The sequence below is a fragment of the Somniosus microcephalus genome, chromosome 31, assembly GCF_052327205.1.
Source record: "Somniosus microcephalus isolate GS21.2 chromosome 31, FLI_Smic_1.0, whole genome shotgun sequence".
Classification (NCBI taxonomy): Eukaryota; Metazoa; Chordata; class Chondrichthyes; order Squaliformes; family Somniosidae; genus Somniosus; species Somniosus microcephalus.
This window is the reverse complement of record NC_141017.1, coordinates 23,395,730-23,421,189: the sequence shown is the minus strand read 5'-3', so window position 1 is coordinate 23,421,189 and position 25,460 is coordinate 23,395,730. Positions and strand designations below refer to the sequence as shown.

Below are 25,460 nucleotides of genomic sequence, written 5' to 3'. Positions count from 1 at the left end.
ATGACCGCAGGGTTTCACAAAGGCACCGTCGTCTGCAGTCGAGCTCAAAGCAATGATCAGACCAAATATGACAGGAGGAGAGAACAGATAACTGCACATTCTAACCCCGAGCTCTCAAGTACGTAAATCCAGTCAATTCCACTTAAATGAATCCCCGTTAACTCATTCGCTGCTTGTCACCGCAGCACTGTCGCTGACTGCCGCCTGCACCCACTCTGCATAGCTGCAACCTCCAACATCTCCCTGGGCAAGCAGCAAGGATAGAAAGAAAGATTTGCATATATATCTCACCTTTTCACGACCACCGGACGTCCCAAAGCACTTTACAGCCAATGAAGTACTTTTTTTGAAGTGTAGTCACTGTTGTAATGTGGGAAACGCGGCAGCCAATTTGCGCACAGCAAGCTCCCACAAACAGCAATGTGATAATGACCAGATAATCTGTTTTAGTGATGTTGAGTGAGGGATAACTATTGGCCGAGGACACCTCCCCCTGCTCTTCTAGTGCCATGCGATCTTTCACATCCACCTGAGAGAGCAGACTTGGTTTAACGTCTCATCCAAAAGACGGCTCCTCCGACAGTCCCTCAGCACTGCACTGGAGTGTCAGCCTAGATGTTTATATTCAAGTTTCTGAAGTGGGAATTTGAACCCACAACCGTCTGATATCAAAGGCGAGGATGCTTCCCACTGAGCCATGGGCTGACAGGATACGTACAGTGGCGTTTTTTGGGGTGATTTTCTGGCTTTGCCTTTCCTGTAAATGTGCTGGGTTAATGCACCACCCCGTTTGATACTGAGGCACACAACGCACGGGGAGCTAGGTTTGACCCCTGGTCCACCTTGTGTTGGGTGGAGTGACAGCAGGAGTGCTGTAATTGGTCTCAGCAACTCCCCCGCTAGAATTAGAGGGGGAGGGGGATAGATCAGGATTTCTGCTCTCGATCGCGGCAAAGCCCTCGCTGGAAAATGCAAACTCGAGAATGTTGGGCGTGTGCCTTCCATGGTCGAATGCCCTGCCAGCGGTCACTGCGTGAGCTGGCACGAGAGGAATGGCTGCTTGTGTAAAAAGAAGAAATCACCTCAGGACGTCCCACAGCGCTTTACAGCCAATTAAACATTTTTGAAGTGAAGTCACTGCAGGAAACGCGGCAGCCAATTTGCGCACAGCAAGCTCCCACAAACAGCAACGTGATAATGAGCAGATCATCTGTTTTAGTGATGTTGAGTGAGGGATAAATATTGGCCAGGACACCGGGGACAACTCCCCTGCTCTTCTTCGTAATAGTGCCGCGGGATCTTTTACGTTCATCTGAGAGAGCAGACGGGGCCTCGGTTTAACGTCCCATCCGAAAGACGGCACCTCTGACAGTGCGGCACTCCCTCAGCATCGCACCGGGAGTGCCAGCTTAGATGATGCACCCAAGGCTCAGGTGGGAGGACTTGAACCCACGACCGTCCGACGCAGGCACAAGATGCTATCCACTGAGCCACGGCCGACAACACTTGGGCGAGGCACCAGAGAGGCTCCCGCTACCGATGAAACCGTTCTCCAGAACGCGTCTACGTCCTTTGAGGAGGATTTTTTTGTTTTCTAAAGTCCCATTGTGCGAGAAATAACAACAGAAAATGCTGGAAAAACTCAGCAGGCCAGGCAACATCCGTGGAGAGAGAAATAAAGTCAACGTTTCAGGTCGAAACCCTTTGTCAAGACTCTTGACAAAGGGTTTCGACCTGAAACGTTAACTCTGTTTCTCTCTCCACGGATGTTGCCTGGCCTGCTGAGTTTTTCCAGCATTTTCTGTTGTTATTTCGGATTTCCAGCATCTGCAGTATTTTGCTATCATCCCATTGTGTGAGAGTCGGGCAGTGTCCCACCGCTCTGCGTTCACGCCTGGACGCTCCAGCGCACCGCGCTATCGCAGGGGCCTCTCTCCACTGCATTTCAGCGCATGTACACACGTACAGTCATGAAAGAAATAGATGGCTTTCGTAGATGCTGGGCAGGGTTTTTAAAGTTTAATATGTTACTTTAAAAGAAAGAGCTGGCAAATTAGAATAATGGATAAAAATAACACGGTTCGTGAATATTTTATCGCAGAATAAAAATACCGACGGCAAAGTTATGTTTTAAGAGATAATGCGCGCACGGATGAACAACAGTCTCAATGCGTGCTGACCCATTTTCTGCTGGAGAAGTTGCCAGCTGAGGAAATGCACAGGGCCCGACGCACGCATGTTTGCCCTAATCCGCCCCTGAATAGCAATGCACGTCTGTGCAGATTAGAAAGCGGGGCGGGCGGGGGGGGGGGGGGGGATTCAATCCGCGGTGATCTTTTACTTCGAATACTGTGAGGTCCTTAGAGTGTAATCTAAGTGCGTCCGTTTCGCAAGTGCCGGACCCAGTTTACACCCCGGTTGGCTATTTCTTCACCGCCCCACCCCCGGCATGAATTCAATACAGATTCGACTGCGCAGCTGCAAATGTTGACGAGGCTAAAGGAAAGTGCCCTTGTTTTCTTTGACTGTGACCTACTTGAAGTTTTGTTTCAGATTACAAAAGGGACTGGCAAAGTTGATCCATGCCAACTGCTCGCTGTGTATGTAGTGAAGGGTTCGAGTGCCAGGGAGGTTGGGTGCAACTGTCTCATTCAAAGGGTAATAAAGAGAACATTTCCCAAGAATAATAATAGACTTGCATTTCTATAGCGCCTTTCACGACCTCAGGACGTCCCAAAGCCCTTTACAGCCAATGAAGTACTTTTTTGAAGTGTAGTCACTGTTGTAATGTGGGAAACGTGGCAGCCAGTTTGCGCACAGCAAGCTCCCACAAACAACAAATGTGCTCATGACCAGATCATCTGTTTTAGTGATGTTGGTTGAGGGATAAATATTGGCCCCAGGACACCGGGGGTAACTCCCCTGCTCTTCTTCGAAATAGTGCCATGAGATCTTTTACATCCACCTGAGACAGCAGACGGCGCCTCAGTTTAACGTCTCATCCGAAAGACAGAAAACAGCGAGTTGTGGTAAATGGCTGTTTTTTAGACTGGAGGATAGGAGACAGTGGTGTTCCCCAAGGGTCAGTGCTGGGGCCGCTGCTTTTTTTTATATATATATAAATGACCTGGAAATTGGAATACAGAGTAGAATTTCTAAATTTGCCAATGACACCAAACTTGGGGTTGTGGCAAACAGTGAGGATGATACCAGTCGACTGCAACAGGACATACTGTAGAAAGGCTAGCAGAATGGGCAGAGAAGTGTGAGGTGATGCATTTTGGCAGAAGGATCAGGGAGAGGCAATATACACTTAATGGCACAGTTTTAAAGAGTGTGCAGGGACAGAGGGACCTGGGAGTTAATGTGCATAGGTCCCTGAAGGTGGTGGGACATATTGAGAGAGTGGTTAGCAAAGCATATGGGATCTTGGGCTTCATAAATAGGGGTATTGAGTACAAAAGTAGAGAAGTTATGCTGAACCTTGATAAAGCGCTGGTTAGGCCACAACTGGAGTATTGCGTCCAGTTCAGGTCACCACACTTTAGGAAGGATGTGAAGGCCCTTGAGAGGGTGCAGAGGAGATTTACCAGAATGGTTCCGGGGATGGGGGATCTTAGCTACAATGACAGGTTGGAGAAGCTGGATTTGTTTTCATTAGAGCAAAGGAGGTTGAGGGGTGATTTGATAGAGGTGTACAAGGTTATGATGGGTTTGGATAGGCTAGACGGGGAAAGGCTGTTCCCACTACTTGATGGTACAAGGACTAGGGGACACAGATTTAAGGTTTTGGGCAATAGATACAGGGGGGATGTGAGGAAAAGCTTTTTTACGCAGCGAGTGGTGAGGACCTGGAACTCGCTGCCGACGGAAGTGGTGGAAGCGGAGACACTCAATGTTTTCAAGGGGAGACTGGATAGGCACTTGAGGGAAATAAACTTGCAGGGCTACGGGGATAGAGCGGGGGAATGGGACTGACTGGATTGCTCTACAGAGAGCCGGCACGGACTCGATGGGCTGAATGGCCTCCTTCTGTGCCGTTATGACTCTATGACCTACGAGGTGTCGGAGGTGCCGTCTTTCAGATGAGACGTTAAACCGAGGCCCCCGTCTGCGTTCTCAGGCAGATGTAAAAGATCACATTTCGAAGAATAGCAGGGGGAGTTCTCCCCGGTGTCCTGGGGCAAATATTTATCAATCAACATAACAAAAAACAGAATATCTGGGTCATGATCACATTGCTGTTTGCGGGAGCTTGCTGTGCGCAAATTGGCTGCCGCTTTTCCCACATTACAACAGTGACTACAGTTCAAACAGTATTTCATTGGCTGTAAAGCGCTTTGGGTCGTCCGGTGGTCGTGGAAGGCGCTATAGAAATGCAAGTCTATTATATCAAACAGCTAACTGATGCCCTGAATAAACATAGCTAGAATTTTCACTACCTTTCCCACCGAACATCAAAAACAGCAGAACAAGGCTGCCCGATGTCCACACACTGTTGTATTTTCCAAAGCAGATAGGTCACTGATACTAGCCAAGTCAGTCGTGGCTCATTTGGTAGCCCGCTCGCCTCTGAGTTAGAAGGTCGTGGGTTCAAGTCCCACTCCAGAGACTCGAGCGCAAAATCTAGGCTGACACTCCCAGTGGAGTGCTGCACTGTTAGAGGTGCCGTCTTTCAGATGAGATGTTAAACTGAGGCCCCGTCTGCCCCTCTCAGGTGGATGTAGAAGATTCCGCAGCCACTATTTCAAAGAAGAGCAAGGGGGAGTCCTGGTCAATATTTATCTCTCAACCAACGTGACTAAAACAGATGATCTGGTCATTATCACATTGCTGTTTGTGGGAGCTTGCTGTGCGCAAATTGGCGAACGTTTCCTACAGTGGCAACACTTTAAAAGCGGACGTACAGCACTTTGGGACGTCCTGAGGTCGTGAAAGGCGCTAAAGTAGTACAAATCCTTCTTTCTTTTTGTATGGCCATTGGGCATCAGATTCGTGCTTATCCTCCGCACCAACACTTCCGACTTCTCACCTGTGCTTTCTGACTCCGCCGTGCGAGCTCTTTAAGCTCACTAATGCTACCTCGCTGGATGTGTGCAGCGACGTCAGGGAGAGGGTGTGGTGAGGTGCGGCCTTGTACCACTGCTGGCGGGCTGCTGTTCCAGGCCTACAATGACAGTAAAGGAACACATTTTTAGAACGCTGGCCCCGAGGCACACTGCCAAAACAGACGTATGGGGACATCAGGTGAGGGCAGAATCAATACAACAGCAAAACACTGCGGACGCTGGAAATCTGAAATAACAACAGAAAATGATGCAAACACTCAGCAGGTCAGGCAGCATCGAGGAGAGAGAAACAGAGTCAACATTTCGGGTCGACAGATCTCGGGTTCTCTCTCTAGGAAGGCAAATGGTATGTTGGCTTTCATTAAGAGAGGATTTGAGTACAGGAGCAAGGATGTCTTACTACAGTTGTACAGGGCCTTGGTGAGACCACACCCGGAGTACTGTGTGCAGTTTTGGTCTCCTTACCTAAGAAAGGATATACTTGCCATAGAGGGAGTGCAATGAAGGTTCACCAGACTGATTCCTGGGATGGCAGGACTGTCGTATGAGGAGAGATTGGGTCGACTAGGCCTGTATTCACTAGAGCTTAGAAGAATGAGAGGGGATCTCATTGAAACATGTAAAATTCTGACAGGACTAGACAGACTGGATGCAGGGAGGATGTTTCCCCTGGCTGGGGGGGTGTCTAGAACGAGGGGTCACAGTCTCAGGATACTGGGTAGGAGATTTAGGACTGAGATGAGGAGAAATTTCTTCACTCAGAGGGTGGTGAACCTGTGGAATTCTCTACCACAGAAGGCTGTGGAGGCCAAGTCACTGAATGTATTTAAGAAGGAGATACAGGAAACTCTTTGGTATCCGGCACCGATGGGACCGGCGTGTTGCCGGTTGATCAAAAATTCCGGATGACGGAGAGGGTTATCTACCGAGGCTATTTTTAACAAAGAAAAATTAAAAAATCAAGAAATGTGCAGTATACAGTAATTGGGTAGTCACCCACAGAATGTTGTGTTAAATGGATGGTGGAAGATGCTTGATTAAGTACAGGACTGCCAGTTGAGGGTAATGCAATGCAATGACTACCAGCAGCGTGGGAGACACACAGTACCCCTGTAAAATGGCGGATCAGAAGAGACTCCCGGCAGCGCGGGAGAGTCAGACTCCTGTTATTGAGGTGTTTGGACTTCCGACAGCGCCAAGAAGCCGAGTAGTGGCAGTTTGGAGAATCACCCCCACTGACTAACTCGGCCACTGCGGGAGACTCGGACTCGGCAACATTGCTGGTTATTGAGGTGTTGTTTTCAGAGCGAGAATTTTGCCGGTTAATAGAGAATTCTGGATATTTAGGTGCCGTTTAAACGAGAGTTTCCTGTAGATAGATTTCTAGACACAAAAGGCATCAAGGGGTATGGGGAGAGAGCGGGAATATGGTATTGAGAGAGAGGATCAGCCATGATCATATTGAATGGCGGAGCAGGCTCGAAGGGCCGAATGGCCGACTCCTGCTCCTATTTTTCTATGTTTCTATGTTTCTCTCTCCTCGATGCTGCCTGACCTGCTGAGTGTTTCCAGCATTTTCTGAGGGCAGAATCAAAGCCTGTCTATGATGCCTCTTCAAGCTGCTCAAAATTTGGAATGCAAATATGAAATGTAATCTTTCCAGTTCAAAGGATGAGCTAAGATCCAGTAAAATGTAGCTGGAGTGCGTCACAGGATTTACCAGTCTTAGGGAGTACACGAAATCCTAAACCAGGGAAGCTAAGTCCTCACTGAGTGTTTTCCAGAGTCTTTATGTCATTTTTTTTTCCTTCCAGACTTTAACCCAAAACATAATCATGAAAGACTGAGGGTGAGGCGTTGGGGCAGGGTAGGAATGGTATGAGCTGGGGGGAGGCGTTTGCGATTCCTCACGCCAACCGAGAGTCAACGCAGAATTAAAATAACCTTCCTTTTTAAAAAATAAATCAATAAAAAATCAAAAGTGAACGCAGTGGGGGTAATTTGAACTTTGCGTGACGGAGTAAAATTGGCGATATCGAATTGGTTGCCCAGTATATGCCCCCGCCTGATTCCCCCTTCTATCGACTTCAGTGGAAAGAAACATTTTTTTTATTCGTTTATGGGATGTGGGCGTCGCTGGCAAAGCCAGCATTTATTACCCACCCTTAATTGCCCTTGAGAAGGTGGCGATGAGCCTCCTTCTTGAACCGCTGCAGTCCGTGTGGTGAAGGTACTCCCACAGTGCTGTTAGGGAGGGAGTTCCAGGATTTTGACCCAATGACAAAGGATCAGCGATATACTTCTAAGTCAGGATGATGTGTGACTTGGAGGGGAACTTGGAGGTGGTGGTGTTCCCATGCGCCTGCTGCCCTTGTCCTTCTAGGTGGAAGAGGTCGCTGGTTTGGGAGGTGCTGCCGAAGAAGCCTTGGCGAGTTGCTGCAGTGCATCTTGTAGGTGGTACACACTGCAGCCACGGTGTGCCGGTGGTGGAGGGAGTGAATGTTTAAGGTGGTGGACGGGGTGCCAATCAAGCGGGCTGCTTTGTCCCGGAGGGTGTCGAGCTTCTTGAGTGTTGTTGGAGCTGCACTCATCCAGTCAAGTGGAGAGTATTCCATCACACTCCTGACTTGTGCCTTGTAGATGGTTGAAAGGCTTTGGGGAGTCAGGCGGTGAGACACTCGCCGCAGAATACCCAGCCTCTGACCGGCTCTTGTTGTCACAGTATTTATGTGGCTGGTCCAGTTAGGTTTCTGGTCAATGGTGACCCCCAGGATGTTGATGGTGGGAGATTCGGTGATGGTGATGCCGTTGAATGTCAAGGGGAGGTGGTTAGACTCGTTTTATACAATGGGCAGCTAATTTTACACTATTACCCAAGTTAGAATGAAAGACCTCCAGTGCAGTGAATGTCCTCTGATGGGAGTGGCTCACTGAGTGCTGATGACAGGTCACAGCACAACGCAGTCCTTACACGGCATGGCTAGTCTGCTCACTGATTGTCTCCCTGTGGAAACGTTGTGGCCCGGGAGGCCTTCGACACTGCTCGACATTCTGTCTGGCGCAGTCCAGCCTTTGGAGATATCGGGCAGGATTTTCATTGAGGAGGCGGGTAGGAGGCGGGACTACAACTTTCGGGGTTGTAGTCCCGCCTCCATCGAGTTCTAGCCAACCCACGCGATTTTGACTTGATTGACCTTGTTAAACCCGCCCAGCGGGCTCAGCAGGCCAATTAGAGGGCCACCCGGCAACAGGTGACGTCACAGATTGACATTTCATCTGTCAAGACCTTTTGACAGATGAAATATCAGCGTTTCACAGCTGTTTGAAGCTGTCAAACACTGACAATCTGTACTCCAAGTTAATTCCTTCCTCTCAGGATCTCTCCAGAACAGAAAGCTGAATGCTGCAATTTTTGACAGCTCGCAGCCATTCTGCTTTCTGTGCCGGTGAGATGAGGGACTCCCGAGACCTGAAGGAAGGAAGGCCGTAAAGGTAAGTAAAACTTCTTTAAACACTTTAAACACACCAAACACACTTACCTCTGCACTCATGCACCCATCACTCACCTGAACACCGGACATCTCGAACCCTCCAAGCCCTTCAGCCCGCTAACTTGGCGTCAGGAATCCCACACTTCAGCAATAAAAATAAGGATTAGGCTAAAAACTGCCTGTTAACTACCTGTTAACAGGCAGTTAATTGGCACTAATCCCTTCGGGTACCCGCCTCCTTTGAAACTGGCATGGAGGCGGGTTGGGTGCGGGATGGGTTCGTGCCCCCCCCGATTTCGGGATTTTAACCCCCCACACGCCTCCAATCCCGCCTCCACGGCCCAATGAAAATCCATCCCATCATCTCTCTGCAGATCCTATGTGACAGGGATGGTGCGTGTAGCTCTGATGCTGCAAAAGGCCACAGATTGCTCAAAGGGTTTTTTGACTGCTCTGCCGTTACACTCAGAAGGCAGCTGGAATGCGGGTGTCACGGGCGCTGGGATTTTACAATTCAAATTGACATGCAAGCCAAATCCCCTTAGGATTTTCAAATTCTCGTCCTTGTTTTCAAAACCCTCAATGGCCTCGCCCCTCCCTATCTTTGTACTCTCTCCTCCAGCCCCACAACCCTCCGAGATCTCTGCGCTCCTCTAATTCTGGCCTCTGGAGCAGCCACGATTTCCATCGCTCCACCATCGGCGGCCGTGCCTTCAGTTGCCTCGGCCCTAAGCTCTGGAATTCCCTCCCTAAACCTCTCCGCCTCTCTCTCTCCTCCTTCAAGACGCTCCTTAAAACTGACCTTTTCGACCAGGCTTTCTGCCCTAATATCTCCTAATGTGGCTCGGTGTTAAAATTTGTTTTTAGAACGCTCCTGTGCAGCGCCTTGGGAATGTTTTACTACGTTAATGGTGCTATATAAATGCAAGTTGTTGTTGTTGTAGGGCCGCCAAGCCTCCAGGATTGCCCTGCAGTCTCCAGGAATGAAAGATTAGTCTCTTGGACACTGCTGAAAGCAACCCTGGAGAAAGATCAGAGGAGGGGTATTAAAATAAAAAAAATTCTGTTTTTTTTCTTTGAACGCTTGTTTATTAGTTAATGGAGATGGGGGGTGGGGGGGGAAGGTGTGTTTGACAGACAGCCAAGAGTCGTCCGATCAGGCAACAAAGAGTCTGCTAACTTTCCAACTGGCGTGGGTCGGCAGGTGCTAGGATGGACGTGTCGGGCACCCAATTGACCAATGGCGGGAGTGCAGAGGTTGGAGGTGAGAGGTCAGTGATGAAACCTCCAGGGCACACGCCCAACCAGAATTGGCATCCCTGAAGCCCCTCCTCCCTTCTGACAACCGATTCCTTCTTGTCATTTGCCTGATTACTTGTGCACCAAGGTTGTTTCCAAAGAGCCCACATTGTTCCAAATTTGCAAAGGGCACAGAGTTTGAAGTCGGGTTCAATGCACCACGCTACGGAGAAGCAGGGTCAGGGTTCGCGCCTTCGGGGAAAGCGGAATTTTAGGGACAAATAGCCTCGGGCCACACATGCACCTCCACACAGTCAATTAGAAAGCAAAGGCCTGAGGGTGAGGACTCCTGGTCGAGACACGACGCACACAGCTGGGGAAAGTGGAAACAGAAAAACGAGAAAACACCTTTTCTGTCCCCCCTGTTCAATTTTCCAAACTGCCCTGAACTCATGTTGATACAGTTCCAAGGAGGCTATTAACCCTCCACTACCTCATCCAAGTTGGTCTTTTAATTCGTTCATGGGATGTGGGTGTCGCTGGCAAGGCCAGCATTTATTGCCCATCCCTAATTGTCCTCGAGAAGGTGGTGGCGAGCCGTCGCCTTGGACCGCTGCAGTCCGTGTGGTGAAGGTGCTCCCGCAGTGCTGTTAGGGAGGGAGTTCCAGGATTTTGACCCAGCGACGATGAAGGAACGGCCGATATATTTCCAAGTCAGGATGGTGTGTGACTTGGAGGGGAACCTGGAGGTGGTGGTGTTCCCATGCGCCTGCTGCCCTTGTCCTTCAAGGTGGAAGAGGTCACGGGTTTGGGAGGTGTTGCCGAAGAAGCCTTGGCGAGTTGCTGCAGTGCATCTTGTAGATGGTACACACTGCAGCCACGGTGCACCGGTGGTGGAGGGAGTGAATGCTTAAAGTGTAAATGCTTGAATTAGTAAGTGGCCACTCAGCAATTGCGTGCCTGGATGCCAGGCTACATGCCGAGGCAAGGAGGGGAATGACAGCACAAACCATTCCTGTCCTTAACCGTCACCCACACTGACATTCCTAGCACAGACAAGCGATCAGGAGTGGGAGCCACAGACAATTTCTTCCCCTGGGAGCTGTGGGCAAATGTAGTGTCCCATAACTCTAACCCAACGGGGATCAGCTGAACATCAGTTTTAAAACCATGAACAAGGCATTAAACAGAACAATGTTATGCTTGCAAAAAAAATAATAATTTGGTACACTTAGAGCAAGCACTGGCTTGAATAAGCATGTCCCTCCCCTATTTCCTTCGCTCCACCATTGGCGGCCGTGCCTTCAGCTGCCTCGGCCCTAAGCTCTGGAATTCCTTCTCTAAACCTCTCCGTTTCTCTCTCCTCCTTTAAGACGCTCCTTAAAGCCACCTCTTTGACCAAGCTTTAGTGCTCCTGTGTGGCTCGGTGTCAAATTTTGTCAGATAACACTCCTGTGAAGCCGCCTTAAAGGCAGACTTGCATTTCTATAGCGCCTTCCATGATCACCGGACATCTCAAAGCGCTTTACAGCCAATGAAGTACTTTTGAAGTGTGGTCACTGTTGTAATGTGGGCAACGTGGCAGACAATTTTCGCACAGCAAGCTCCCACAAACAGCAATGTGATAATGACCAGATAATCTGTTTTAGTGATGTTGATTGAGGGATAAATATTGGCCCCAGGACACCGGGGAGAACTCCCCTGCTCTTCTTCAAAATAGTGCTGCGGGATCTTTTACATCCACCTGAGAGAGCAGACGGGGCCTCGGTTTAATGTCTCATCCGAAAGACGGCACCTCCGACAGTGCAGCACTCCCTCCGCACTGCACTGGAGTGTCAGCCTAGCTTTTCTGTGCTCAAGTCTCTGGAGTGGGATTTGAACCCACAACCTTCTGACTCTAGAGGCGAGAGAGAGTGCTGCCCACTGAGCCACGGCCGACAGTTTTGCTACATTAAAGGCGCGGTAGACATGCAAGCTGTTGTTGTTTTTAGAGTTTGGCTTTTAGTTGTCAAGTTTTTAAATGTAGCACTATGACGTCATTGCACGACTAGATCGTTTACAGAGTTGATGAAGTATTTTATGAAGAGGCTCCCCTCCATTGGCTAGCGCGCAAGCCGTACAGACCAGAAAGTCCCAAGTTCAATCCCCACCCGTGCTTAGCTAGCTGGGGCCCTGTCAAACAGCTTACTGACATATAAGAAATATCAAGGATGAGAAAAGACCAGTTGTCGCAACCTTCTAGTGCCCTACCCCTAATATTATAGGGTTATACTATTATAGCATCCAGATGCATTTTAAATGCCCTTAATAGTCAACCCCACCTAACAGATTATTCCATTTAGCTCTCTCCGAGTAAAGGAATGCTTCTGAATATCTCTTCTAAATCTACTTTTCAGCAATTTAAATTTACGTCCCTCTGGTCTTACTTTCCCGGTGTAGTTTAAATTAATATTTTGGGTTGCCCTTTTCTGTACCATTTAATATTTTATATACAATAAGGTTCCCCCTTTAATCTCTTTCCTTTTAGGACTGCAGAGCTCAGATTGCTCTAGTTCTTGGTTGGGATTCAGTCCTGTGCTTTGCTCTGCATGCTATCCAATGTGTTTTTTATGCTGTGATCAAAATTGAATACACTTCTCCTTGGAGAGGGTGCGGAGAAGCTTTACCAGAAGTGTCCATGGGATGAGGGACTTCAGTTGTGTGGGGAGACTGGAGAAGCTGGGATTGTTCTCCTTAGAGCAGTGAAGGTTAAGGGGAGAATTAATAGAGGTGTTCAAAATGACGAGGGGTTTTGATCGAGTAGATCGGGAGAAACTGTTTCCATTGGCGGGAGGGTCGGTAACCAGAGGACACAGATTTTCGATAATTGGCAAAAGAACCAGGCTGGATATAAGGCAAATGTGTTTTACGCAGTTGTTGTGATCTGGAATGTGCTGCCTGAAAGGGCGGTGGAAGCAGATTCAATAGTAACTTTCAAAAGAGAATTGGATAAATATTTAAAAAGGAAAAATTTGCAGGGCTCGGGAAAAAGCAGGGGGGAGTGGGACTAATTGGAGAGCTCTTTCAAGGAGCCGGCACAGGCACGATGGGCCGAATGGCCTCCATCTGTGCTGTAAGATTCTATGATTCTCCGAGTGTGACCTGACCAGTGCGTTGTGAAGCCTTAGTAAATCTGTGCATTATATACTTTATGGTATATCATTGGTGTTTAATGAGGTGCATATTATTAATGATCTACGAGGAGTGCTTAGAACCCGTGTTAACTTGAATTTGCCATTTGTCTAATTTGTTGCCTAGCTGCTCTAAGCCCTGTGTTAAATCCTCAGGCTCTACTGCTCTCCAGCCCTGTAGAGCTTCTCCTAGTTCTCAATTCATGACCATCAGCACTGACCTACAAACTCCCCTCCTTGGCTCCATCCAAAACCTCGGTCATATACCAAGATGTTTGCTATTTATTAAGTACCCGTCCCATCCTGATTTCTTAAGTCAGCGAGGATATTGGGTGTACTGTAAAAATTGGACAGCAATTCAGTGCGGTGAATTCTTCTGAAAAACGTTTGTTTATTATTTTACCTTCTCGGGTTTTGGCACCAGTTTCACTGTCTTTCAGATAAGCCAAGACACAGTCTGCCCTCAGGTGGGCGTAACAGATCCCATGGTACTATTTCGAAGAAGAGTTATCCCCGGTGTCCTTGGCCAATATTTATCGCCAACATCACAAAAACAGATTACAGGAAACTCTCGATTTACTGGCACCTAAATAACCGGAAATCTCTGTTAACCGGCAAAATTCAGGAGTAGGTTCAGGTAAGTTTTACTTCATATTAGTGGCCGTTCCTGGATCTGTGGCCGTGTAACCGGGGTTCCTGCACCTGTTGCTATGCAACAGGGACGCTTGGTCTGTGGCCGGGGTTCCTGCACCTGTTGCCATGCAACAAGGATGCCTGGATCTGTGGCCGTGTACGGGGCTCTCGTACCTTTTACTACACCTCTCTGTAATCCGGACTTTTTGATAAACTGGCACCCCGCCGGTCCCGTCGGTACCGGATAAAAAAGAGTTTCCTGTATCTGGCCATTATCATGTTGCTGTTTGTGGGAGCTTGCTGTGCACAGATTTCCAACATTACAACAGCGACTATACTTCAAAAGTACTTCATTGGCTGTAAAGCGCTTTGGGATGCCCTGAGGTCGTGAAAAGCGCCATAGAAATGCAAGTCTTTCTTTCTTTCTCTGCTTACTTGGTGGCCGTGCCTTCTGTTGCCTAGGCCCTAAGCTCTGGAATTCCCTGCCTAAATCTCTCCGACTCTCTACCTCTCTTTCCTCCTTTAAGACGCTCCTTAAAACCGACCTCTTTGACCAAGCTTTTGGTCACCTGCCCTAATTTATCCTTATGTGGCTCGGTGTCAAATTTTATTTGTCTTAAAATACGCCTTGGGACGTTTTACTACGTTAAAGGTGCTATATAAATGCAAGTTGTTGTTAGGAACATAGAAACATAGAAGATAGGAGCAGGAGTAGGCCATTCGGCCCCTCGAGCCTGCTCCGCCATTCAATGAGATCACGGCTGATCATCCAAATTCGGTACCCTGTCCCTGCTTTCTCCCCATATCCCTTGATCCCTTTAGTCTTAAGAAATATATCTAACTCCTTCTTGAATATATTTAATAAGTTGGCCTCTACTGCCTTCTGTGGTAGAGAATTCCACAGGTTCACCACTCTCTGGGTGAAGCAATTCCTCCTCATCTCAGTCCTAAATGGCTTACCCCTTATCCTTAGACTGTGACCCCTGGTTCTGGACTCCCCCACCATCGGGAACACCCTTTCTGCATCTAGTCCGTCCAGTCCTGTTAGAATTTTATAAGTTTCAATGAGATCCCCTCTCAATCTTCTAAACTCCAGCAAATATAAGCCCAATCGACTCAATCTCTCCTCATATGTCATTCCTGCCATCCCAGGTATCAGTCTGGTGAATCTTCGCTGCACTCTCTCCATGGCAAGAACATCCTTCCTCAGACAAGTTGTTGTACTCTTTTAGGATGGACGCTAGATTTCTTAAAGATAAAACCACTCAATGTCCAGGCTGGCCCATCGCCAGAAGGTGGGGGGGGGGTGCGTGGGTGTGGTGGAAGAGAGCTGCTGGCACATGACAAGCCGTAACCCTCCCCAGCGAGGGTTAAACGCCTTCAGGAGAGGATGGGGGAAGAAAAACGTGGCCAGGAGAAAAAGGTGAAAGAGTTTGGCCAACTTCGGGCGAGAGTTGAGCCGTCAGACGTGACTGGAATGCGCGTGCTGCCGGTTATCTTTCCCTCATGGGCACGCCGACCCTTCCACTTCCCCTGCCGAGAGCAGACACCGCCAGACTAATCTGGCTGTCGGCCAATGTTGAAGATCAAGGATTGGGGAGGTGGGTGTGGTGAGCCTCATCCATAACCAGCCGCTCCCCATGGATTCAGTAATGACCCCAGCTCTAATGCAGGCTCTCCTTCAGATCAGCGAGCATGCTGCACATTCCCAGGCACCTAGCAAGTGCTCCCCGGGAAATATTGGCAATCATTTCATCGCATAAAGAAGGACAGTGGGGTAGTTTTTAATTTTTCATGATTTCCTGTATCTGGCTGTGTTTAATTAGCTTTGGCGTCAACCGTACTGAAGCCAGGGCTTTCAAAGGACGCAAACCTATTCCCAGCAGTAACCTATATTTATACTCTGTCAAAGACAAATCAAAGCTCTTTCTAAACGCTGGTTATGCAGGATGTAGGGGGGGTTGTTATAACTTGAGGGCCAGTAATGATATAACTGGGATGGACACAGTTAAACCAGAGTCCACACCAGAAAGCAGCGTTTGCAGGTAAGACAGCATGTCCCTAGGGCAGTGAATTTGACAGAGTGCGTGTCATAGTGCAAACTATATGGTCCGGCAACACCTCGATTTTAAAATTCTCGCCACTCCCTATCTCTGTAACCTCCTCCAGCCCTACAAACCCCCCGAGATCTCTGCACTCCTCCAATTCTGGCCTCTTGCCATCACCGATTTTAATCGCTCCACCATTGGCGGCCGTGCCTTCAGCTGCCGAGGCCCTAAGATCTGGAATTCCCTCCCTAAACCTCCCCGCCTCTCTACCTCTCTCTCCTCCTCTCAGACTTTCCTTAAAATCTACCTCTTTGACCAAGCTTTGTGTCATATAATATCTCCTTATGTGGCTCAGTGTCTTATTTTGCCCGATAATGCTCCTGTGAAGCACTTTGGGACGTTTTACTACGTTAAAGGTGCTACATAAATACAAGTTGTTGCCTTCATAGCGAGAGGATTCGAGTACAGGAGCAGGGATATCTTGCTGCAGTTGTACAGGGCCTTGGTGAGACCACACCTTGAGTATTGCGTGCAGTTTTGGTCGCCTTATCTGAGGAAGGATGTTCTTGCCATGGAGGGAGTGCAGCGAAGATTCACCAGGCTGATACCTGGGATGGCAGGAATGACGTATGAGGAGAGATTGGGTCAATTAGGCTTATATTCGCTGGAGTTTAGAAGAATGAGAGGGGATCTCATTGAAACTTACTAAATTCTAACAGGACTAGACAGACTAGATGCAGGAAGGATGTTCCCGATGGCGGGGGAGTCCAGAACCAGGAGTCACAGTCTAAGGATAAGGGGTAAGCCATTTAGGACAGAGATGAGGAGGAATTTCTTCACCCAGAGAGTGGTGAACCTGTGGAATTCTCTACCACAGAAGGCAGTTGAGGCCAATTCATTAAATATATTCAAGAAAGAGTTGGGTATATTTCTTAAGGCTAAAGGGATCAAGGGGTATGGGGAGAAGGCAGGGACAAGGTACTGAATTTGGATGATCAGCCATGATCTCATTAAATGGCGGAACAGGCTCGAGGGGCCGAATGGCCTACTCCTGCTCCTATCTTCTATGTTTCTATGTTTCTATGTTGTCTTCAATCAGGGTAAAGGAGACGAGGAAAGCAGCGGCCAGTGGATTAACTCTGCTTGAGTGTTCATAGGAAAATAGGAAATGCTAGACCAGAAATAGGCCAAGGCCCATCTAGTTTACCTTCTATCATCCTGGTGGTCGCATGATACAAGGATAATGGAGTTGTTGACTAATCATGGCAATCAATCTCTAGTCTTTAGTCTACAATAGATCCAGACATGAGGGGCTGGATTTTTCCTGCGGAGGCCATCACATCCCCATCACTCTGCCTTCCCTACCCTACTCCTGCACAGCCTTACTCACACCAACTTACCTTGCACCTCCACCCATCCCTCCCTATCTACATTATCACATCCCCATCTCACTAGCCACCCCTCACACTCACCCTCAGTTCTGCGCAGACAGACCCGACACCTGGGAGACTCGAGTGGAGGAGGGTTGACAGCGGGATTCCTACCTGCTGTCAATCTTTGCTATTTTTGACAGTGGACCCCCCTCCAAACCCGCCCTCTGAGCGTCGGCAAAATCCAGCCTGAGGTGTGGAAAACCCCCAGTGTTGGGGCACATTCTCACCAGCCTCAGTCACACAATCACCAGATCACTATGTATGACAGAGGCCATTCAGCCCACCTTACTTCGTCCATCCGGGAAGACCTCATGGTCTCCCGCGCCCCGCACTGCTCAGGCAATAGTTTGGTTAGGATTTGGAATGCATTGCCTGATAGGCTGGTGGATACAGATTCAAAAGGGAATTGGATAAATACTTGAAGGAGAAACAATTGCAGGGATACGGGGAGAGAGCGGGGGAGTGGGACTAACTGGATTGCTCTTCGAAAGAGCCGGCGCACACTCGATGGGCCGAACGGCCTCCTCCTGTGCTGTACAGTTCTATGATTCTATGATTATTTCGCGCCTTTAAACGTAGTAAAACATCCCAAAGCGCTTCACAGGAACATTATCAAACAAAATTTGTCACCGAGCCACATATGGACATATTAGGACAGGCTTGATCAAAGAGGTAGGTTTTCAGGAGCGTCTTAAAACAAGAGAGGGAGAGGGAGAGAGGCGGAGAGGTTTCGGGAGGGAATTTCAGAGCTTAGGGCCGAGGCAGCTGAAGGCACGGCCACCAAAGGTACAGCGATTAAACTCTGGAATGCTCAAGAGGCCAGCATTGGAGGAGCGCAGAGATCTCAGAGGGTTGTAGGGCTGGAGGAGGTTACAGAGATAGGGAAGGGGCGAGAATTTTAAAAATCGAGGCGTTGCCGGACCGGGAGCCAATGTAGGTCAGCGAGCACAGGGATCAGTGATGGGTGAACGGGACTTGGTGCGAGTTATGATAACGGGCAGCAGAGTCTTGGATGAGCTGGAAGTTTACGGAGGGTGCAAAGGTGGACGGCCGGCCAGGAGTGCATTGGAATAGTCCAGATAGGAGAGAAAACCCAAAGGAAGAAAAACCGCAGGCCAACGTACTGTTAAAAACAAACCTTCCAAACTCTCCCGCAGATTATCTAAACCAGCCGTCTCACAGAACTACCACACACAGATCAGCAACGTACCCCTGGGTAATTTGTTTTACCAATTTCGCAACGAAACAATTTCAACTTTACATCACTGTCAAATAATGCTCTTTAACTGTTTATTACACTGAGATGTTCCGGGAACTTTGCTCAATTTGCTGTTTTCTTTAACTAGATATTGGCAGTGCACCGGATTCACGGTGCGTTCTGGGAAGCATGGCAGCCATTTTGATTATATGATTGACGTATTTTGTGCACAGGAGCAGAACGATCGCAGGCCGCAAACCCTTGTATTTTTCAAAAGAAATCCCTCAGTGGCTCCGCTCTCTGCAGTGGATGGAACACGAACGCAGAGTGGGTTACATCCGGAATCTAATTAAGGCGCTCAGACGCTGCCTTGCCTACAAATGCAGCTGGGCCGGTGTGGCTGCACGAGGGATAATCTTATTAACCCGAGTTCCCAGTGCAGGCGTGCATGTTTAGGGAATTTTTCCATCCAGGGTGATTGCGGGGAATCACGGGGAGTATGGCCGTATTCCCGTCCGTGAGACGGTAAGCTGAGGCCCCCACCTGCTCCCTCCATGTAAAAGATCCCACGGCACAATTTCAATGAGGAGTCAGGGAGGCCTCAACCAACTGCCCAACGCATTACCGGCACCCGGCTACCGACCAGAGAACATATATATCAGAAACGCTGCCTACGGAGGGCACGGACCATCATCAAAGACCCTACCCACCCCAGCCACAGTCTGTTCGCCCTCCTACCATCTGGAAGACGCTACAGATGCATTCGCACCCGTACGACCAGATTTAGGAACAGCTTCTTTCCCAGGGCTGTCATCCTACTGAACTCCACAAATAAACACTAAAGCCTGCACATCTGCCGATGCACTTTATTATGGTCATATTTATGCTAATATATATGTACAAATGTATGTTGAAATGTTTAAGTGTCCTAATCCAAATTGGACACTCTCGGGAGCCGCAAGCCTACATTTCGTTGTACTGCACTTGTGCACTAACAATGACAATAAAAGTTGATTTGATTTGATTTGATTTGAAACAGATTACCTGGTCACTATCTCAGAGCTGCCCGTGGGATCTTGTTGTGCGCAAATAGCGGCTGCGTTTCCCTATATTGCAGTGGCGACTATACTTCCAACTGCCTCATTGGCTGTGAAGCACTTTGGACTGTCTTGAGGTTGTGAAAGACGCTGTATAACTGTAAGCTCTTTCCTTTCCTACGGGCTCACAGTGAGCAAAGCCCCAGCAGCACAAATGTCAATTATCCCAAGAGCTTAAATACATAAGAACATATGAAACAGGAGCAGGAGTCGACCATTCGGCCCCTCGGGCCTGCTCCGCCATTCAATAAGATCATGGCTGATCTGATCTTGGCCTCAACTCCACTTCCCTGCCCGCTCCCCATAACCCTTGACTCCCTTGCCGTTCAAAACTCTGCCTATCTCCACCTTAAATATATTCACTGACTCCGCCTCCACAGCTCTCTGGGGAAGAGAATTCCACAGATTCACGACCCTCTGAGAGAAGAAATTCCTGCTCATCTCCGTTTTAGATGGGTGACCCCTTATTCTGAAACTATACCCCCTAGTTCTAGATTTCCCCAAGAGGGGAAACATCCTCTCTGCATCTACCCTGTCGAGCCCCTTCAGAACCTTATATGTTTCAATAAGATCACCTCTCATTCTTCTAAACTCCAATGAGTACAGGCCCAACCTGCTCAACCTTTCTTCATAAGACAACCCCTTCATCTCCAGAATTAACCTCGTGAACCTTCTCTGAACTGCCTCCAATGCAAGTATATCGCTCGTTAAATAAGGAGATCAAAACTGTACGCAGTACTCCAGGTGTAGTCTCACCAACGCCCTGTACAGTTGTAGTAAGACTTCCCTACTTTTATACTCCATCCCCCTTGCAATAAAGGCCAACATTTGTGTCCACTTTGATTAAATTGTAAGAGAGAAGCCATGTTCTGATTTGTCGGGTGGAGTGTACATTTCATGGAGTTTTTAATTTTAATGTTGAGCCAGTTTTAGCCTTAGAAGTGGTTGCCGGTGCAGTCGCTGGCGACACGTGCGTGAGAGGATTACGGTGCTTGGCGCGGCTTCAACTGAAATGGGGAAGAGTAAATTCGGCGCCCCCACGCTCCCTGGGGAGAGCCACGCGTGGCGGGAGGGGGGAATTAGCGCACGGTGTCGTAGCCCTATCTCCAACGCACACTCCCTTCAAATACGGCTTCATGCTGGGGTTCATGGAACCGCTGAATTTACCTAATAGTCTGCAGTGGAGTATCAGTAAAGTCTAGGGAGGGCGTGAATTTCAATGGTGGGGGGGTGCAGCGGAGGGGGTTCCGTGTCTCTTCCGCCAAAGTTGCGGCGGGCGAACCTCGTGGAATCTCACCCCGTTATGTTCCCCGTGAAATATAAACGGAGCAGAGCGGAGAAAGGAGGCGGGCAGAGGTTCAGCGCCCGGATTACATTCTGGCGTTTACAGAATAAGTTGGGACTAGAAGCTCAACGGTGTAGATCAACACTGGCTGGTGGATGGATGCCTTGTTCTTAACCAACATCCAGTGTAGGTGAAGTGGCTGCACAAGCCAAGAGCATGGCCCTTGAAGAAATACCCGTCAGATATAAAGCTGGCACTGCAGGGAGCCAAGTCTAAGCTTCAGGTCCAATGGGATTTGCCGATTTAAGGCAGCTACCAAGGGGTGGTTAGAACAGGCGGCTCCAGGGACTGAAAATTCCGCTTCTTCTGGGACCCGGATCACAAAGGGTGGGCTCAGATTTGAGACTCTCCCATTAGGAAAACGGAGTGACTGCTGCCAACGCACCGGAAGCTGCGCAGAGCGTTCTGCGCATAAATCTGTGGTGGTTTAAGTATGAATGTATAATAATATAGTCATATCGCATGCCTGAATCTATGGAGCTATGGGTTGGTTTATAAGAACAATAAGACGTAGGAGCAGGAGTCGGTCATTCGGCCCCTCGAGCCTGCTCCGCCATTTTATAAGATCATGGCTGATCTGATCTTGGCCTCAACTCCACTTCCCTGCCCGCTCCCCATAACCCCTGACTCCCTTATCGTTCAAAAATCTGTCCATCCCCACCTTCAATATATTCAATGACTCCGCCTCCACAGCTCTCTGGGGAAGAGAATTCCAAAGATTCACAACCCTCTGAGAGAAGAAATTCCTCCTAATTTCCGATTTAAATGGGTGCCCCCTTATTCTGAAATTATGCCCCCTAGTTCTAGATTCCCCCACGAGGGGAAACATCCTCTCTGCATCTACCTTGTCAAGCCCCCTCAGAATCTTATGGCCTAGAAATTCAGTTGCTTGCGCCACCAGTTTGCGCCCAAAGAGGCCACTCAGAGGCTTTAGCGCCACTGGCCACAACCACCACGATATTTAGCGGGGCGCTAATGGCAGCGTTAGCCTGTAGCGCTGCGCCGCCACCGATGACGTCATCGGTGTGCGCAGCGCCCCGCTACCGCCCCGAACGCCATATTAGGTCGCGCCCGCCTCTTCCGCGCCGGCTGCAAATAGCGACTGGTACACAGGGGCCAACCTGTGGCGGTAGTGGAGCGAGTTAAGGTGGAGGTGCGGCAGGCCGCTTTTTCGGCGGCCGCCTGCCCGCACCTCAGTCCCCGGCCTCCTACACCCCCCCCCCCCACCGCGGCATTGCCGGCTGTTTCCCGAGAGCCCGGCACTTCTCCTTGGTGCCGGGCTCATTTGCCGGCACTCGCGAGCGGGGATCTCGCTGTTGCAGCCACCTCCCCCTTAACAGTGGGAGGAAGGCCTGCAGTACCGCAGAGTGCCGTGCCGCAGCGGGTGGCGCTGCGGCACTTTGCGCACCGATTTTCAGTTTCAGCGCCCCAAGCGGGGCGCGGGAAGCCTCATTTAGCGGCCGGCTTCCATTTGGGGCGCAGAAACTGAATATCCCGATGGCGCAAGTGGCTCCGCGCGCAGTGGTAATTCCGGCGCCCAGGCGAGCTTGGCGCCCCAAACTGAATTTTTAGCCCTATATGTTTCAATAAGATCACCTCTCATTCTTCTAAACTCCGAGTACAGGCCCAACCTGCTCAACCTTTCCTCATAAGACAACCCCTTCATCTCCGGAATCAACCTCGTGAATCTTCTCTGAACTGCCTCCAATGCAAGTACAGGAAACTTTGGTTTATCCGGAGGTTGTATGTCCGGAAACCTCGATCTAATGGCAGAAATCAGCAGCCATTTTGTTAGGTTTTTTTTCTTTTTTTTCTTCTCCTAGCATTTTTTTAAACAGTCAGTCTCTGGAAAGCCTCTCTGAAGCTGTTGCTAAGCTACAGAGACACTTCCAAGGTATGGGCCGACTGTTTACATGCTGTTGCTAAACAACAGTGTTTGCTGTCAGATACAGAGATGAAAACCTCCGTATCCTTCAACATTAGTGCTGGTCTGTCTGGAAGTTTTCATAGATCGGCATCATGCCGGTCCCGTCGGTGCCGGATATCGCGAAATTTCTTGTATATCCCTCCTTAAATAAGGAGACCAAAACTGTACGCAGTACTCCAGGTGTGGTCTCACCAACGCCCTGTACAGTTGTAACAGGACTTCCCTACTTTTATACTCCATTCCCTTTGCAATAAAGGCCAACATTCCATTTGCCGTCCTAATTACTTGCTGTACCCGCTTGCTAACTTTCGGTGATTCATGTACAAGGACCCCCAGATCCCTCTGTACCTCAGTTTAATAATGTATAATAGTAGCGCGGGGCTGATTTAAGTATTAATGTATGATATTTTCACAGGGGGAGGGTTGCGGAGATTTATTTGTATGGCGCGTGAGCTCCTTGTGAAGGGAAAGGAGAGAAAAATTAACAAAAATTAAAAAATTAATAAAAACAAAAAATTAATAAAAATTTAAAAAAATCAACAACAAAAAATAATAAAAATAAAAAATAATAAAAATAAAAAATTAATAAAAACTTAAATTGTTTTAAAAAAATTAATAAAAGTTTAAAAATGTAATAAAAATTAATAAAATTAAAAATAATACAAATTAAAAAAATTAATAATAAATAAAATATTAATAAAAATAAAAAAATTAATAAAAATAAGAAAATGAATTAAAATGGGCGTCTACTGCATTTTGCTGCTGCAGGTTCTCTTTTCCCAGCGCGGCTCTGTTCGGCAGCAGCGATCTCTTTTCACCAGCCCTCGCCCCGCCTTTCTCTCCGGAAGGGTTTTCTCCGTAATGGCAACAATATTTTCTTTTCAGTTGGCGAACAACGGGAAAAAAACACGGGAACTGCGCCTGGACAACTCCGTGAACTTCGTTGGCCGCATTGGCGTCCTCAGGAAAATAACCGCGGCTCCCCCGGTGGGTAGACGCACTTGGTGCTATGGAACCGAGCCGTACAGGCCAGCAAGAAGCCCCGGATCAATCCTTGGTCTGTGATCAATCAATTGGGGGCGAGAGTCGGCCCACTCTAATGGGGTGCTTCTGGGCTGGGGGGAGCGCTAAATCAGCCAGGGCCCCTGCTCCTACCTGCTATTACCCATTGGCTCTTGTTGGAGAGTCCGTGGATGTTACATCGTGTCCTGGGGCCAATATTTCTCCCTCAACCAACATAACAAAAACAGATTATCTGGTCATTATCACATTGCTGTTTGTGGAGCTTGCTGTGCGCAAATTGGCTGCTGCGTTTTCTACATTACAACAGTGACTACACTTCAAAAAGTACTTCATTGGCTGTAAAGCGCTTTGAAACATCTGGTGGTCATGAAAGGCGCTATAGAAATGCATGTCTTTCTTTACAGCACAGAAAGAGGCCATTCGGTCTATGCCGCTGTTTATGCTCCACACGAGCCCCCTCCCACCCCGCTTCATCTAACCCTGTCCACATATCCTTCCAATGTTTGATAAGGACAAGATCCGGCTAGGTTGCGATGCACTGTACGGTTGAACAGCCTGCTGTCACTCACCGTGTCGGCTGGTATATGGAGACGGAGGAAGCACCCCGGAGGGCCCCAGTGCCCGGGTGCAACTCGGGGCTTTTGGGAGGGAGGGGAGTGCAGTGAAAAACAGATTCTTTGCTGAAGGCCGATTCAGCGCGCATCACGCCGAGCGAATAAAGTCACTGTATGGATCGCTGCACGCGAGCCCTCGGCAGCCAGTGTCCTGGCGCCTGTAATCCTGGACAGTGAATGTCGCAGCATCTGTCAACCATAGCTGATCAGCGCTGTCCCGGCCATGGGGTGATCCGCCTTTAGTTTCTACCTGTTGGCCAAACCCCAGAACCTGGTGCTGAGACTCCTTCACGCACTCCCACTGCAGTGTACAATAGATCACACGCAGGAAGCCTGCTCCCTGCTCCAGACGCAACAACAACGTGCAGTTAAGGTGTCAGCCGTGCTCAGCGGGCAGCACCCTCGCCTCTGAATCAGAAAGTTGTGCGGTTCAAGTCTCCACCCTAGAGACTTGAGCACAAAAATCTAGGCTGACACTCCAGTGCACTGCTGCACTGTCAGAGGTGCCGTCTTTCGGATGAGACGTTAAACCGAGGCGCAGTCTGCTCTCTCAGGTGGACGTAAAAGATCCCGTGGCACTATTTCGAAGAAGAGCAGGGGAGTTCTCCCCGGTGTCCTGGGCCAATATTTATCCCTCAATCAACATCACTAAAACACATTATCCGGTCATTATCACATTGCTGTTTGTGGGAGCTTGCTGTGCGCAAATTAGCTGCCGCGTTTCCTACATTACAACAGTGACTACACTTCAAAAAGTACTTCATTGGCTGTAAAGTCAGGTGGTCGTGAAAGGCGCTATATAAATGCAAGTCTTTCTTTTCTTTTATATAGTGCCTTTAATGTAGTAAAATGTCCCAAGGTGCTTGGCAGGAGCGATTATCAAACAAAATTTCACACCGAGCCACATGAGGAGATATTAGGACAGGTGACCAAAAGCTTGGTCAAAGAGGTCGGTTTTAAGGAGCGTCTTAAAGGAGGAGAGAGAGGCGGAGAGGTTTAGGGAGGGAATTCCGGAGCTTAGGGCCCAGACAGCTGAAGGCACGGCCGCTAATGGTGGAGCGATTAAAATCGGGGATTGCGCAAGAGGCCAGAATTAGAGGAGCGCAGAGATCTCGGACGGTTGTAGGGCTGGAGGAGATTACAGAGATAGGGAGGGGGCGAGGGCCATGGAGG

At 48.9% G+C, this 25,460-nt stretch overlaps 1 long non-coding RNA gene across 1 annotated transcript in view; it reads right to left on the bottom strand.

Moving 5' to 3' along the window:
• Positions 1 to 4,878: 4,878 nt before the first annotated feature.
• The window catches only part of LOC147097641 (uncharacterized), a 47,314-nt gene continuing 26,732 nt past the window's right edge, over positions 4,879 to 25,460 (bottom strand). Inside the window, exon 3 of the long non-coding RNA XR_015074297.1 lies at positions 4,879 to 5,167. This is a non-coding gene — a long non-coding RNA (uncharacterized LOC147097641). The remainder of the gene's footprint in view (positions 5,168 to 25,460) is intronic.